Raw genomic sequence first — 16,921 nt, forward strand, 5'->3', positions numbered from 1 at the left:
TGCTTTCAGATTTCCCGTCAATCGATTGCAATCAAGTTCTAACCGTTAATATTAACAACGCTATACGCTTGGCCTCTGCAACCAATGCTTACGATGATAAGTCTGCTGCTGTCAACTCTCAAAAAACTAAAAGCGTATCGAACCGCTGTACCGCAGCCATCTCTGTAACCTAGTCTCTCTTGGTTAAACCAGGTCGGCCGCTTTCTGTGAACGCCATTGATGGCATTGCTTGAAGCCCGACAGGTTATATGCCCTTGTACAGCTGGTCCTGAAACGTCTGTGACGGCAGTGATTTTGTATTCACTAGTGCTTCTGCCCGATTTTCCGGAAAAGTGTTCCGCAACTTAGCTAAAATTCACATCGCACCTGCCGTTGGATATCACACTCAGACAAAGATCTATTGATGGTCATTCAATAATCGCCACTGGGTTACGTTGTTTACATCAATCAATTACGTTGTTCATCGTAACCGTACGAGCTACTAGGAAACCTAGGATGCCAGTAGGCAATCTTCACTTTCTATTATATAAGGGGGCCTTTTGCTTTCTTTGCCCTTTGCTCATCTTTGCCAATCTACGGGTAGACCATAAGGGTTAAAGGTGATAGCTAGCCCTCGCAATAGGAGACACTGAGAAACAAGCTTTCTCTTGCTGGCCTTGATGATAACTTCTACGCAGACAAACGTATATGGTATGCTGATAAAACCAATGGTATAAGCGCCGTCGACGCAAAACCTTGCGGACCCTCGACATTTTCAAAGCCACAAAGTTCAACACGCACACGCACGAAGATTGTTGTAACTATATTGCCTTGCCACCTGAAGAACTGATCTGCTGCACCTTAAGAACGCCTCATTCTGTATAAAATTGCCATGTTAACACAACGTTATAAATGAAAATGTCGTGATAAACAGAAATGCGGTCGACTGAAAAAGTTATATTTGTCTGCCTGGCCAACCCTTTTGTTGTCAGGGGCTAAGTGGACAGTCTGGCAGAATTCGGCAAAAAATTAGATCTATCAGAGCACAAAAGCAACGTGGTCATTTTGGACAAACGAATTAGCATTAGGACTGAGCGATGCTCATGCTTTCGTATGACAATGTGACATTTCCGACCAGGCCTCAATCAAATTTTGAATTTTGATTTTCATCTTCACGAGGTTGTATAGAGTCCACCCGTAATCGTATTATATCAAATACGTTTTAACAATGCTGCTTCATGCAGTGCACGAAAACCGTCATGCACTGAAATTTGGCCTGTTACTAGAAGGCACTTTGAACCGACCGTCTTCCTGCGATACAGTCAAAGACGTTTTATCCCATCTTTCACTGGTGACACTCTCTACGTCTTTTCTCAGTTGAACTCTTTTGTTCAATGAATACGGAGTTGAAAGGAGTAGTAATAGGCTGTGCCTTGTGGCATGACTGCTAGCTGTGCGATCGATCAGTGATTATATATGGTCGAGGTGTCGAGCAATGTGATGCACATCGATCAGTTTGGTGCTGCCACTCGTCAGGACGAACAAGGACAGACGAGCAGCGCACCTCTCTGAACGTGCGACTCAAGGTCTCTGGGGCCTTTACGGTAGATTCTGTGAGCGAACAACCACAGAGGTCGGCACACAAGAGGCTCAGACCCAAGCCGGCTTATGGGAGAATGCTGAAGATTAATGCAAGCGTCCCTCCAACGCCACTACTGCTGCGGCTGAACGTCACTGATTCGTCTGTCGCTATTGACAAGCACCAGCTTGTCTTGCGTCGTCGTATGTAGATAGGTCAAATTGCATTAGTTTCGTTCAGCGGCGTCACAGCAGCGGGAGCTCACCTAACAAAGGTGTAAGCGATGGCTGGTGTGGGTCATTGAGGAAGGGGAAAAATTAGAACAAAGAAGTTTGTCCTACGGCCGAAATGATGATGATGATGATGACGATGCCGATGGTGGTAATGATGAGGCTTATGATAAGAAACACAAAGCACGCGTTTAGGGGATGAACGGGAACTGTGAAGCATGCATGCTTATCAATATGGCCTTGGCAGCAAGCGTTCCATAAAGCAGACATGCGACGACAGGGGGTTGGTTGCCTGATTGTATTCTGCGATTCCTTTTCGGAGTACTAACTTTTATTGACGCTGAGAAGTCGCGTCGAAAAGGAGGAACTCGGCCGTATAAATGTGTGTGCGTACCGTACTTTTTTTTGTTATTTTTTCGCAATCGGATGTTTCACAAAAGGTAACAAAATGGTAAATGTATATAAAATTTAGTCCTTTCCAATTATATATATATATATATATATAATTTTCTACGCGTTCAAGCACAATGTGCACATTCGCAATCGTTTCCCAAACCTGCATTTAAACTAGTGTTAGATTCCTCTAGTGTCGTCGTAGCTACCGGATGACACATCAAGGGCTGAAATACAGTTACGCCAGTGAACTTGCAACGGCTATGGTCTCCCGCGCTCACTCATCCCAGTACGGGGCCAGTCTCAAGTTTCCGTGAGAAGAGTTCTACGCCTTGCTTAGAGCTCTGTTTTGCTCATTGCTCCACGCTCTATCCTCACGGCAGACAGGCCAAAGACTGAAACCTAGGCCCCCATCGGAGCAAAAACTCGAGATAACGACATTAACTATTGAACAGGGCGAGCAAAAGGGCGTCTACGGAGAAGAACAGACAGCATTGTCAAGGGTTCTGTCACTATGATTGTGGGCACTTCTAGGGACTACTAGGGACTACTAGGGGTCATGTGTGCGATAGAAGAACCAAGCTAGATAGCTCACCTTTGTGCGATTTTTACGAACGCGCACAAAACCATCTAAGTGGCTGGAGTGACAAAACGTCGCGTTGTTATAATACCCGGCGGGCTGGCAGCGTATATTTTGCTTCATGGTACAGAACGAGAACGCGCAAAAACCTTGGGTTGATGAACAGCCTCAATCTGAGATACAGCTTATAGGTATCTCCTGTACGGCGGCGGTGGCCTATTTGAGTTATACTATAGCCTTAGGCGAAACACCTAGCTTGTTGGCCTAATAGACTGACATTGAATATAACGTTTCCACAGATGTTAGCTTCATAAGTCATTGGCTCCGTAGACAGTTGGGTATGAATTGTGGACGGTTCAACGTTCGTTAGTTGAGGACCTTTGAAGTGGGCAGAGAAGTTTCGTCACTCGGTGGGCTGATCTCGAAAGCGAACGTGGCGAATATTTGTCGCTGGTAAGATGCGCGCGAAATTTTGACGTGTCTTGCATTGCAGATAATGCAATTATGGCCGCGTGCGATGGAATATATTCAGCAGAAGATAATATTAATATCCAATTTGCATAGCGTGTTCCCCTGTTTCGTATTTACATATGTCTGTATTTAGGTAATCGTGCAAAGCTTATGCTGCAATGCAAATACAATTGAGTTGAATAGCAATAATACGACAACAAATCCGGCTGCTACAGACGACTTATTGTTGCTAGCAGATAAACAGGGTTCCATTATAAACCTAATGGTAATACTACGAGCATTCGACCCAGGGGGAAATATACAGAGAGGTATTCGAGAGTTTCGGAGCAGAACTATTCACCCAAAATCGTAAAAATAGCTGGCAATGTCTATTACAAGCTTTTCGCCTTTACCGCCTGTTGTGTAAAGTCAGCTTTAACGGCCACAGTCATGCACGAGCATGTGGAAATAGACGGATAATAGACTAACGTAACCGAAGTAACTTTTCAAACTAAAGTTATAACTGAAGTTGCATTTACTTACAGTTAAGTGTCCTATTCCTGCCGATCACTGTAGACATACTCGCGTCATCTTATTAATTATGACGTAAACGGCAGGCGTCGATAGGTGAACGACAATGAGAGTAGAGCGCAGGTCGCAGAACTGAACCAATACATTTCTCACCCATTTCTATCCTTGCAAGTTAACCTTTAAACGTAGGCCATAATCGGTAACTGCATGAAAATGCCGTTATTATAATGTGGAAATTTCAAAACGGTGTGAATACGCCGCTAAATTGTCTGCTAAGAGTAAAGCCTTGGGAATAAGTTAATTGGTATTATACAAGATTTAACTATAGACAGAGCAGTAGTTACTGGTTGTGTACATTTTTATAGTATCAAATAAAAAAAAAACGTATGTTTTTTTTTGAGCTAATGCTATATATCACCGTCTGCGCAAAAACACTGTTCATGGATATTCATAAATCAAAGCTCTCATATATAACCCTCAATATTTTACCAATATCAGACCCTCAATATTATAAAACCCACTCTGAATGTTACCTTTTATGTATGAATACGCATCAAACGCTTGTTTCCCAAGTTTACAACTAGAACAACTATCAATGCTGGTATTATTATTGCTGCTATACACATATAATTTATATTCCATTCCAATTGTTGTTACCTATCTGACGGTACTGACCGGATCCTGAGAGTCAAAATGAATCTTCAGTCACATCTACTTGCCTATAGGCGATCCCTACCGTGCAGATCCTGGATAGCATGCAATGTTTAACAGCCGTCACTGCTTTACTTGACCTTACGGCTTTTCGGTCCATCTAACTCACCTGACTGACTGACTGACTGACTGACTAAGTTGAACGATGTATTTCTCTTGTAACGGCTATTGTAATGATCGGAGACAGTGCTTAATGTCGGCTTATATGAGACGGCTGGCTCGCAGCCCCGCGTTTGAATCTGGGTTTAGCAGACGAACAGGTTATCTGCAGTACGGCAGTCGCAGAGACAACGGTTGTTCTTCTAGAGGCTTCAAAACGAAAACGCTGCTTATACCGGTGGAACGATCATTTATTAGCCGTTAATTGAAAGTGGTGTCTTGAAATTGAACCTATTGTTTTTGTCGAGGAATACTAATATATGGACAGATCTTATTTTTTTTTCTTCTTTTTGCCGCAAGGAGCTAACGTATTTTGTAAATGAGCGAACATTTTCCGAACTTGTGGTAAGTAACAGGTTGGTCATTGCGTTGACTGATTCGCTCTAAGTAAGTAGATTTACTAGCTAATAACGGATACGTTGTGCGGTTCCTCATGAACAACTCAAATACTATCAAACTGAACCAAAGGAACAATCGGTTTCTATTCGACACGCCTATTTTGTGCCGCGAAACGGATATATACGCGTCAAAACAACTCCGATCAAAAGGAAATAAGGATAACTTTCAAATGGCACGTAGCTTAATGCAAATATGTCTATCGAACTAAGAGTGCCCACGGTGGGAAAATCTGCTTTTGCCGTATCAGTTTTTTTTTTTCTACACAAATCCTATTGTAGCCGAGGATGACAAAATCCGTCAGTCAACGAACGACGATGAATTTTTTGCTTTAGATTAGCGCCGATATGCAGTAGCGTCCTCTAATATCATTGATCGGGAAGTTCTATCGGTGGTCAGCCTGACGAACGTCGTTCTTACAATTCATAGGGTGCAAACGTTCATTTTGATGACACTTTCCCGTGTGGAACTTTGCTAATAGCGTGACGATTTGTCGATGTTTACTGATGCCGATGCTTTGATGGTAGCATCATCACTTGTGTGATCATAGACAATCGTTTATGGTTGCAGGCACATTTTACGTTTTGACGTAAATGGCGACTGACAATTTTATAACTTAACTGTTGATGAAACGAACGAGAACCTCAACCAAACGTTTAACCCAGCACAACGATCAAGTAGATCTATCTACAACATTCGAGATTTTTACGTTGTTTGATGATTTGAATTAGTGCCACGGTCCTTCATCATAGAGCAGATTCCTTCCCAGCCAGAAATTTTTCTTCGGAATTATCCTCTTTCGATTCTTTTCTAACACAGTCCTCGGAACTTGGTAAATGGGCGGGCAAGACAAAAACTCTATTTGTATCGGTGTTGGAAAACAATGTTTTTGTCATTTTGTAGAGCAAAAACAACAAATGATGTAATAATGCTACAGGCTATCTACCATGATTGGCTCTAAATTAAGGCCACGTTTATATACTCGCAGGACGACCTCGTTGAATTGAAGAATAATACAGAACAAATGCTCAGGACTTCTCTTCACACAACAATATGAATGTTTACTCTAGTGAACATTCAATTCTATGGCACGAATTGTACGCACGTCATCTTCCAAACACATGTGCTAGTCGCTCATTGATCATTCCTAACTGGTAAAAAAAAAGTTGCAGTCGAAGTTAGTTGGCCATATAACCACAAGGCAGAAGAATCGCAATATCTATTAGGCCTTCGTACACAATGTATCTGCTCAAATATGAACTCTTCCCCCATAGGACACGTTGCTTCATGAAGCAGCATGGCCGGCCAGTTCGATGGCGGTCGGTTGTGTGCTGCGTGTTTCCTTCCTCCAAAAAAGACCAAAGCTAACTTTAAGTTTCATTTGTCTGGGCCATGGTTGAGTCACAGGGATAGGCAATTTTGTTATTACGTAAAGCTAACAAGTCGACGTTTCCTCCCAGATGCTGTTTTTGAATTCCGCTGAATTTCGGCGCCTGCACTGGGCAGGATGCGATGCCTTGTTCTCTCATACAAATCCATAATCTAGATAATGGTAGCATACTAACTGATTTCTATCACGAACGTAATTCGAACTAAGTTTTCGACAAAAAGGATATCCTTGAAGTCTTCAGTTATTCAAATCGTACATCGGCGGATTATATGTATTGCTGCTTTCAATTTTTCACCGAATACGGGAAAAAGGGTGTTACAAAGGTTTAGATTTATGGGGGCGTTTTAGAACTGGAATGCAAGCAAGATATGGGTGAGCCATCGATAGAGATAGGGAGAAATAATGAACGTATCTGAATGAAGTCTTTCATATAAACTGCAAGCAGAACAACCACTGTGAAACGCTTCCGCGGGATCGTAACTAAGGTTGCATCAGATGGGCGTCAACCTCGATGGTTCCAAGCCCACTTCCATTTGCCTGACTATGCGTTGATTTGAACCTTGTAATATTTGATATAATGCTGGTCCATTATTCACTGTGATATGCCCGTAAATGATGAAGATACAGGTCGCTACTAGTTCTCTTGGGGTGACATAGCTTTGTCTCAAGTCAAATTAATCAATATCATGTACTTACTAGGCAAAAGGAGATAAACCCTTTTGAATGATTAGGTAAAGTAACGTTAGGACCAGCATTATCGAAATATGGCGGAGCTATGCTGTGTGCTACGTTCGTTACATTCTAACGTTTTTATCGATAATGGCCGCCCTCTTCAGACGAGTCCAGACTATTGATACTAGAGTTAGCCATGCAATTTAATTTCGAATTTTCGGGCAAATAGGTACATAAGTTGACTGCTTCATGGCTATCATTTCTGGGCCACAGTGGATGGTTTTGCGGGGTCCTTTTTTCTTTTTATAGCATTATTTCAGTGGAGACTTGACTCATCTATCTAAAGCTACTGGGGATGTATGTTTGCATTTCATGATTGAGGCCTGACTGCATCTATAGTTGCAATTTTTAGCGTTTGAGTTAGTCGCCGGTTGGCAAACTCGAGCCTTAGTTCGACTCTATGATAATTCAGAGATCGAGAGAAGGACAAAGAGTTCTAATTGCCAACTCGATTAGAGTCGGCATGACTTGGCTAAATCAAACTTGTTGCTGGCCGTAACTGGTAGTATCTCGACCCTATTCGTTGTGACTGTGATCTGTCGCCACGTCAAGCGAGATCCGTAGAGTTTAGAAATGTGTCAGATCGATTCCAGATTGAAGCCGTTGACCTGAAGCCGATGCAGCCCAAAGCTCATCCCGGCAGCTACAATCGGGGGGTCGGAGAGTCCTTGATGCGATAGGCGTCATTCCATGCCGCCGGTGTTGCTAATCTCCTGGTGAGCTTAAGTTGTTAGCACTGGTCCGTATACGCCCATAGGCTGTTCTGCGCGCCTCCTCGCATTGGGCTGTATTCGCTATTGCCGAGAAAGATCGTTGTGGGCGTGCGAGTTTTCGGATAATACATACTGGCTTATTGAAAAAGTGTTGACCGTTTATGCGCCAAATGGCCTTGAAACCACCCATTTTAGATAATAAGGGTCGGCTCTGGTGTCATTTGAAATTTGGCGGTTGTAGATGTGCTAAAATTGTTACAATACATTTATTTAGGCTTAAAAACGAGTGAAATTTCTGTAACAACTTGCTATTACCAATTTTGTGACATAAAAGCATAAACTCTACCCAAAAAGGTATCCTGTTTATGGTGAGGATGGCTTATCGAATGAAATGGCCCAAGAAAAGGTCGCTTTTCTTTTAGAAATTCCGATGTAAAAAAATGCTACTCGTAGCGGCCGTTGAAGTTGACCTCAACTTGTTGATTGAGGTTATTACGAAACTTGAGCAGGACTGACATGTGCGCCCCCATGACGTCGCCAAGAAGCTAAACATCTACCACTAAACAAAATTAACCATCTAAAGAAAGCTGGTTACCAAAAATAGTTCAGTGTTTGGGTTCCACACTGGGTTCCACGCAGATCGATGCAAAATAATTTACTCGATCGTATTTCGTCCATCTAAGAAATTCTACAATCGAGCGCTTCTAAACCGGTTGATCACTGGTCACGAAAAATAGATGACGTACTGCGAGGACCCTGTGTAAAAGAAACATCCTTCACAATCTGTGTTGAAGCTCAGCCTGATGCCAAAGAAGGCGATGCTATCTATATGTTCGGTAGGATTGGAGAAGATTCAGGCATTAGGAGTTGCTGTAGCAAAACGACTACTGCGGATATTCCCTGTCAAAATCTAAGAAATTACAGTAGATCGTTGAAAAATCGAGCAACACTTGTGACCAGAAGAGGCGCCGTCTTCTATTATGACGATGCGACGCCACCTACAAAAAATCAATAGGGAATTTTCATAAATTTTTCGTATAGCCCGAATTTTGCGCCATCAGACTATCATCTGTTTTGGTCTCCGCTGAACCTTCCTAACGCTGTTAGTTAACAATCGCTTGGAATCATTTCTGGCGCAGATATTACAGAAATTTTACGATGATGTGTCAAAAATGACAGGAGGTCATGGATCAAAATGGCGCATATTTGGTTTAGTGGTATTATTTTAAAAGATATTAAGTTTTGGCTTGAAACCATCGATGCTTTTTACACATTTTTTTACAACCTATAAATATACGAAAAGGCCAACGCTCTTCCCTGAATTCGATTTCATTTCGTGTATGTTTCTAGACATGACAACGGTACTAATGATAGCAGCAGAAGTCAATTCGGCTGAGGCTCATCGCGGTCTAGCCCGATGATCAGGCATTCAATCGCCATCTGCCACTATACTTCGTACCCCTTCACATTTACGGAAGGCGTAGAAGGGTCTTCCTGTCCCTCCCATGTACGAATTGCCAGATGGAAGCGCGTGCGCTCCTGTGTCGTTTCATCGTTCAGCGGATGACGTTGTGTATGTGTCTGTTTTCATCCTATATATCATTTTTAGGTTAGCGTAAGTCATATTGTCTTTGTTGACTTCATAAACAGGCACTGTCCGTTGTTTTTCCTTCGTAAGTACATCGATATATCGATGGCATTTCGAGGTGCAAAAAGGCTCTGTCCAAGGGTAAGTTACTCAATATCCGCCGTTATTAATGATATAATAAATTTTGTATACATTCTTAATACGTACAAAACCTATGGTATTATCATTGTCAAATTTGATGATGATAAGCTTTTGTGGTCTCTATTTACACACGCCCCAATTATCGACCAGTGTTGACGTTGCCGCTATCGATGTGAATTGCAACGTTTAAATACTATATATGTCTTAGCTGTGCGGTGAAGCAGAGGGCCGATAAAAGACATTTCTAGTCACAACTGCACAGTTATGATTGGACCACTGGCCAATTCTAGCGTTTGGCCTTACACTATATCAGTGCCGTCTATATCCGTTGAGCATATCTAGTCTGATACATTTTGGGTGGCACCACCCAGTTGGGAACCAGTCAAAAAATGGCGTCCTTCGGCCGAGCAGTACTATCTAAAATAAACCCACCGCCTATCAACGATAAAGGCATGGCGGCTATGGGCTATGTCAACACGATGAGGTTCTATTTGTCATAATGCTGATCCCGTTTTCCGTCTTATGAAACACAAATGCCTTATAGCACTGACTTACTATCGCTGGAATTAAAGGCATCGTGAAGTGCCGAGGCTTGGAAACCTATAGATTTTACTGAGGCGATTGAATCGTAGTAGACTGCTGTCAATTCTATTTCTGAAGTGCCATAAGACACCACATCGTCCTTGGCGAGATGGCCGTTTCGATCGAAAAAGGCGGCACTAATTGCTGAGGCTAACGTTGCCGAAAAGGTAGCTCGCCCCGACCATTTTCTATATTAAATTGATATTCCAATTCATGCTTCGCCGTCACGGTTTCCCAGCAGCTACATTCTGCATGTGGATGTAGTGTATGATCTGTGTATAAATCAAACTACGTTGGAACTAAGCTGAATAGTCTTCTCGACGCATAGGACAACGTAATCATGCCGTGTTCGTCAGAGCAGCTTTCCGTTCTTTCCGGCGGTTGCATCTGCCATTCAAGTAGTCGATATAATGCGGTGCAGTCTTTCTATGAGTGCACTGGTGAAGTGTTAATAATGGAAGGACCCCACCGACAACGAGGGTGGGGAGTTTTCTCCGGCAACGTTCGGATTCTGACGGTAACGGCCTCTTCATAGAACATCGTTTGGAAGGTTGGTGAGCCAGACAACAATTGGGTGTTTGCGGTAGAGACTAGGATAGGAGAAGTATGCAGCTATAAAGGCTATACATTGGGGTTACTCAAAGAGGGAGTGTGAGACCATGTTCTTTGTTGGGGGCCGTGTCGGCAAATTCCCAGATTCTGTTCAACGGCCAACTGTTAAATGCCCATTGGACCTAACTATTCAACTTCTGATCGTCGGCTACCCGGCCGATCTAATTACGACAACCAGTGACCGAACCTGGCGAAGGACCGTTAGTGGTCCCTTGACGTTCATGTATTGAATCATCGTAGCATACCAAAAAGTTTTGCTGCGGTGTATGTACAAACATCTATTAGCCCTGTCATCCGTTTTTTGCGGCTGCTCTCGCTCGCAATAGTAGTCGGGCTACTAATTGTCGGCATGTGACCAGCAATTAGGTGTGGTTTATAACGAACAGCGAAATGGCGACGGTTGTGGGTCGTCTGGGCCGCTGCGGCCAAACGGACAAAAAAAGTGTATATTTTGAGTGCGTTGCAACGACACATAGGGTCGAATAGCATTAGGAACTATATGAATTCTGTGAGAAACCACAAAAACGAATTGTGTTTTACAACGTTAGCCGTCATTCTCTAGTGAAGTAGTTTTGTGAATTTGTTACGAATGATTGCTGTAGAAATATACAGGGTGTTCGAGATAAATCACTATAAACTGAAGTGGGCTGTTTGTTATAGTACTCTCGTAGAGGGCGTTATTAAATCAATGCATATAGCCCGCAACAGGGTTTGCAGTTTATTTCCCATCAATATTTGCCAAGCGTCAACACAGTTAACCGCATCAGTCAGAGCAGTAACTTCAATTTGTTTCTGCTACGACAAACGTAGAATAAAGACCGCTAATCAAAGTAAGCCCTTTTGTTGTGGGCATTACCCCAAAGACTACAGCTGCTGTTGATGGGGATGATGCGATTGATACCGGCAAGCGCAAACAAACCGTTTTTTTTCTATCAAATTGCTATGCCAAGCGTATTATATATATATATATATATATATATATATATATATTAGTACATAAGCGCATCGTATAAAGAGAGGACAAGCAAATCAATCGTACATTTACGAACATCATATTGAATAGTGTGTCATATCCTCGTGGGGCAGATGCGCTCATGAGCATAAAGTGTATAGAAGTAATACTTTGTTTTGGTTATTGATGCTGTTTTTATTTACCCACACAGATACAGGTGTCGCTGTTCCGTCTCTTTACTGAAGATTTCAATAAGATTTCGTAACAGTTTGTACGCATTTCTAGCACTCAGTCACTGTTCTACGGAAAACATATTTCAATGTGTTATCACACTTAGAGGTGAGCGCCTAGATTCGATGGGCCACAACTGTGAGCTAGTTTCTCACCGTTCACGCGGTATCACTTACGTGGAAGATATCTGCTGTTATAGTAACATTTCTCGAAGATCTAGCATTTCACAGTGTTGTTGGGAGGTCATCGTCGTTAAGGGAAAGCTCCGACTTGTAACGGGTGAAGCGTCATTATGCCAGAAGAACTTCGTATATCATCGTGGCAGTTAGACTCGACGCTTTACTATACGTAGTTCTGAGTATTTTGCAGCTGCAGAAAATTCACTGCCGGTTTACATGCACCGTTCTGCTGCAGTACAAGCAGCATGGAGGACTGGAAATAATGGACAGTTGCCGGGTCGTTCTGCTTACGTTCGATAGAGTCGACGCCATCACCTTTGTGCCTACTGAAAGTATACGTTGGTTTGCCTGATGAGCGAAATGGCAAGCAGCACCGCTTCTCAAGGCTTAATGGCCGTATGTCTTACGGCAATGGCCTTTGTGTTTTCTCGACATCTCAAGTGTGCCTATAGCGATCCTTCATCCAATTCATCAAGTACCTGTAATCATAAAACGTTTTATTAACATCACCTATAGGCATCTATGCGTCATCACGCGGGCACGCTAGCACAACATACCGATGACTGTGTGCTTATATAATCGTATATTTTGTAAAAATGCTAAATCGAAATATCTAGAAACTACAAAAAAAGAAATATTTTGGCAATCGTTCTCAAACTAATTGTTAACTACGATGTTTAGCGCTATATTTTAAATGCTTTACTGTTACAAAGAAATATGTATATACACAACGATGCTGGCCGTACTAAGCTTACTTTCTGGGTTGATAATGTTCTTGGCTTGTTAGTTTGTCATGAATAACTGACCCTGCGCCGTAAGCAGTTGCTAACCGTAGAAAAACTATTCCGATCCAATTAAGCGAAATCAGTGGTCGGTAAAACTGGACCTTGAATTGAAGTTTCTTAATGAAGACTAATGACAAAGTGGTCTCGAACAGAGTCGCTAGATAAACATGATCGTAGGGCTGGCAACAGTCCTTTATATTCAGCCGAATGCAGAGACGAACGCGGCAGTTTTTACGTGTATGGAAATTGCTCTCAGTGTCGAACGCACAGATTTTCAGACGTCAGCCTATAATATGTGTATGATTTAATATATTTCCACAACGCGTGTACGTGTAACAAATCGGATCGAACTGTATTCCTGATCCAGATGATCCGTAGCCATATCATGGCCAGCATTAAATACGATTCGTCAAAGAAGGCATACGCGAGAACAATAAGACAGCTGAAAAGCTGTGTTTGCTGATAATAACGTACAATACGTATTTGTGCCGTCGCGTCTACTCGAAAACACTTGGCACGTCAAAAAGGTGCGCGATGTCGTGAATATCTTCCTGGGCGCTGTACCATGGATCATATGCACCGCAAGGACTCTCCGTCGGGCTTTGTATTTCGGGTCGATTTATCAAACAAACGATATCCACTGAATGACGGACCGACATATATTTTTCTACGTAATTGTGTTTTTCCTGACACCCACAAGGCTGACGTATAACAGTGAAAGTAGGCTGCACCGCAATCTGCCTGCCTGCGTGCGCTGTATGTACATGTCTTAGGCTGACAATTGATGAGCGGACGTAACGGCGGTTTCGGTCTGCGGCATAATACAATTAATAGTTGATACAATGACCGACTTTTGCACAGCGCTCGTATACAGCCGCTGTGGGTCAAGTAAAGAAAAATCAGAAGATTTTATGGTATGCAGAGACATGGACGGGGCTACGTAGCAATCTCTTTATGTTGTCCGATATCAACTTGTTCCTGTGAGAAGGCCATATCTATTTGCTTCAACTATCTTCGAGGATGCATTTAATTATGGCCGGGCCACCGAGCTAAATTACTGGTTCACTTTTGTCGTCTTTGAGCGTGAGCTCCCTACCGTTGTAAGCAGCGTTGAAATGTCCTATTGCTATCACAAGTGTACAATTATTACTATTAGCGCTAATAGAAAAACGCGATAGCCACAATTGCAGACGATTCGGTGACTAAAGTCACTGCATGTCTCGCTAATCATCTTTCCCTTGTGTACTACATTGGTTATCCTGTGGCCCAGTCTGTGCCACCCAAATATACTAGACCCAGATGTGTCTGTCTGGGCATCGGTCCGGAGCGAAAACTACTCAGTAGCAAATCAGTTAAACTTGATTAGATGCTCCTTTTATTTCTGAACATTATCATCTATCCGTTCTTTGATTTCTTCCACGATTTACCATAGCAATGAGCCAGTTTTACCGATAACTATATCGCTATATCATCCCTGGTCGTCTTCGACCAGCTCTCCGCTTGGCCACCTCGTTGTCTTCGTTGGCCTCTTCTGTTTTCGCGTGTCTATCTATGACATATTCTAGCATATCATAGCTAATGTGGCCAGTCTGTTATCAGCAACGCATTATTAAGTAGGACTCTAATGATGCCCTACTCCGAATCTCATATATATATATATGTATATTATTGCAACGATTTTGTTACTGCTAAGTCGGCCGGTGACCGTTATATTTGTTATATCTTTTCTTGTCTAGTTAACGACCACTATATGATATATGTAGCTTCTGGTCGAGCCGAGGAAAACGTATCTTTGTTGTCATCATGGTATCTAGCTGGCTGAACACTTTTCGACAAAATGTTTAAGTCAGATGTGGACAGTTCGTTGAGTAGCGACGGCTACGTGCGCACACGCAGACGGCGTCGTCATTTTCGCGGCGCCGCAGTGAACCTGCGAGTCTGATGTTAGTTTGGAGTACAAAACAAGATAGTCAAATATCGGTTATAGTATCCAGCGCTTGTGTTTGTAGCAAACAGAATCGTAGAACGACTTGTTTATTTCTCGCGCCGGACCGGCTCCGTCGGTCGGGCGCTCGTTTAGTGACTGATTCGTTCTTTCATTCGTTACTGCAGTTCTTGGCGGTTGACTACAATAACTGTTAAAGGCGTACTGGTCATCACGAAAACGGGCGAACGGGGTCAGTCAAGGATAGAGGAATAACAGAAGAACAATCAATAGACGAAAAAAAACGGACGAAGCAACCACGGGGGGGATAACTGAAAAAATCTAACGATATTTAATTGGTCTGCTATTTGACGATTTTTTCTGCTACTGTTCGGATTCAAGAACTCCCGCCGGTCGTCCAAAAGGGGACGTAGGCCATGCGATGATTTTCCACAATTGAAGCTCGCGAATTTTTGTCGCATTGAGTGTCGTACTCACTACCTAACAGGGCAGTCCTGTCAAGCTATTTAGTCTCGTGGCCGCTTTGGTCTTAGGATAGAAGCTTTACTTGTGCGTTACCTTCCCTACTCATAGTCTCCTGAGTTTAGTTGTTTAACGGGTCAACAGTGGTGCCTGTTGGAACCGATTTGAATGGCTGGCTGGAAAAAGGTTGGATATGTTTGATGTGTCTGTTTAGTTCTGATTTTTCGTCCTGTTCCGTGTTATAATCGGTAGTCCTCCGTTCCTCCCTCCTTACAATTGTGCTTCTTCCGCAGGTTGTTGTTTTGGCGTGGGCTTTTATGGCGGCGGCACCACCGAATGGTGCCAGTTGGAACTCAGTGCCTCGCCAGCACCGCTATGGCCGTGTAGAAGAATAAAAAGAAAGGTCACTGGGATACCATCCCTGCCGAAGCCACCACTGACTCAATTCGAGCTACTTGGTTACTATCTTGATTTCGAAACGACCCAAATCACATTTCCAACGTCACTTTCACCGTCATATTCATCATAGTGATCTTCGTCAATGATGACATCAGCAGCAACAGCATCGATCGTTTCATTGTTATTGTAGTGGCGGTGAAAGGGGCACGTAGCAGAAGAAAAGTAGGGAACAATAGCCCGATGAAAAAAGACTATGGCGGGTGTAGCTATAGAAGATGAATAAGAATGATCAGCGGCTCGCCCGATTCTTGCCCTTGTACACATACGTACACACTTTTGTACAGCGAGAGACAACCCTACCGCGGGCTGTTTGCGCGTATATTGTTGTTCTTCTTGTTGAAGAGCCACACGCCAAACTAGGTCGAGGCTTTTTCGTTGGCTCAGCCGAATCCCGAGTGCTGTTGTGGACAAGTGCTTGCGCTATAGAATCGCCGGACAACTCCGTATTCAGTGGGGGCCGTCAGCTAAGGTTTGCTAAGCATCAAGGGACCTCGACGCGGCGCTTTTTGGCTTTCAAATCTCATTGTATCGCAACTATACCAACGAATGCGCGGAATGTATGTTCAGCGAAGGGGGCCACCGTTAGCAGACGATTTGAAGTTCTGACTTATGCATCTCAAACAGTACCGCCCCGACTCCCGGTGTTGCATCTTTTCTCCTTAGTTTCTATCTGTTAAATTGGCCGTTTTTTTTTATGCTAGTGGCTACTCAAGTTGGCAGTCGTTACTTGCTCTAACTAGTTAAACTGCTGCGGTTGCCCCTCTGTCTGATATTTGTAGTGGGTAGGGGCCGGTAGCTAGCTGGAATTCTCTTAAAGACGATACGTGGCCTAGAAGAACGAAATTAATATCTATGCATATTGAAGGTACGTGTACGAGCGTCACTATATTATACAATGTCAGTACGTGTGAGCTACTAGCTTACCTTGAGCGTATTAAGTTATAATTAGATGGCGTTCTGATTGCAGGAATGCGTATTAAATTCTATTACACGTACAATGTAACGATCCGTAAATGCGTTATGCCGCTATTGTTGTAACGTTGTTCAAGTGGTACGTCTAGCGGCTAAGCAGTCGCTTGCTAACAATATCCAATCAAGAAGTCGTTTCGACCGTATCTATACAGGGTCCACACATCAGACCC

General features: G+C 43.1%; 1 protein-coding gene and 1 long non-coding RNA gene across 4 annotated transcripts in view; one reads left to right on the forward strand and one right to left on the reverse strand.

Moving 5' to 3' along the window:
* The window catches only part of LOC111252455 (protein amalgam-like), a 115,387-nt gene that overhangs the window by 55,886 nt on the left and 42,580 nt on the right, over nt 1–16,921 (forward strand). The gene's annotated exons all lie outside the window — the stretch shown is intronic.
* Nucleotides 1–16,921, reverse strand: part of LOC147754975 (uncharacterized) — a 51,326-nt gene that overhangs the window by 12,347 nt on the left and 22,058 nt on the right. The window contains exons 2-3 of one of the 2 annotated variants that reach the window (XR_015330484.1): nt 3,755–12,607; nt 2,777–3,242 (exon numbers count right to left, since the gene is read on the reverse strand). This is a non-coding gene — a long non-coding RNA (uncharacterized LOC147754975). The remainder of the gene's footprint in view (nt 1–2,776; nt 3,243–3,754; nt 12,608–16,921) is intronic. The other variant, XR_015330483.1, reaches the window with a different exon arrangement.

The sequence above is a fragment of the Varroa destructor genome, unplaced genomic scaffold (genome assembly GCF_002443255.2).
Source record: "Varroa destructor unplaced genomic scaffold, Vdes_3.0 BEIS01000006.1, whole genome shotgun sequence".
NCBI classification, from domain to species: domain Eukaryota; kingdom Metazoa; phylum Arthropoda; class Arachnida; order Mesostigmata; family Varroidae; genus Varroa; species Varroa destructor.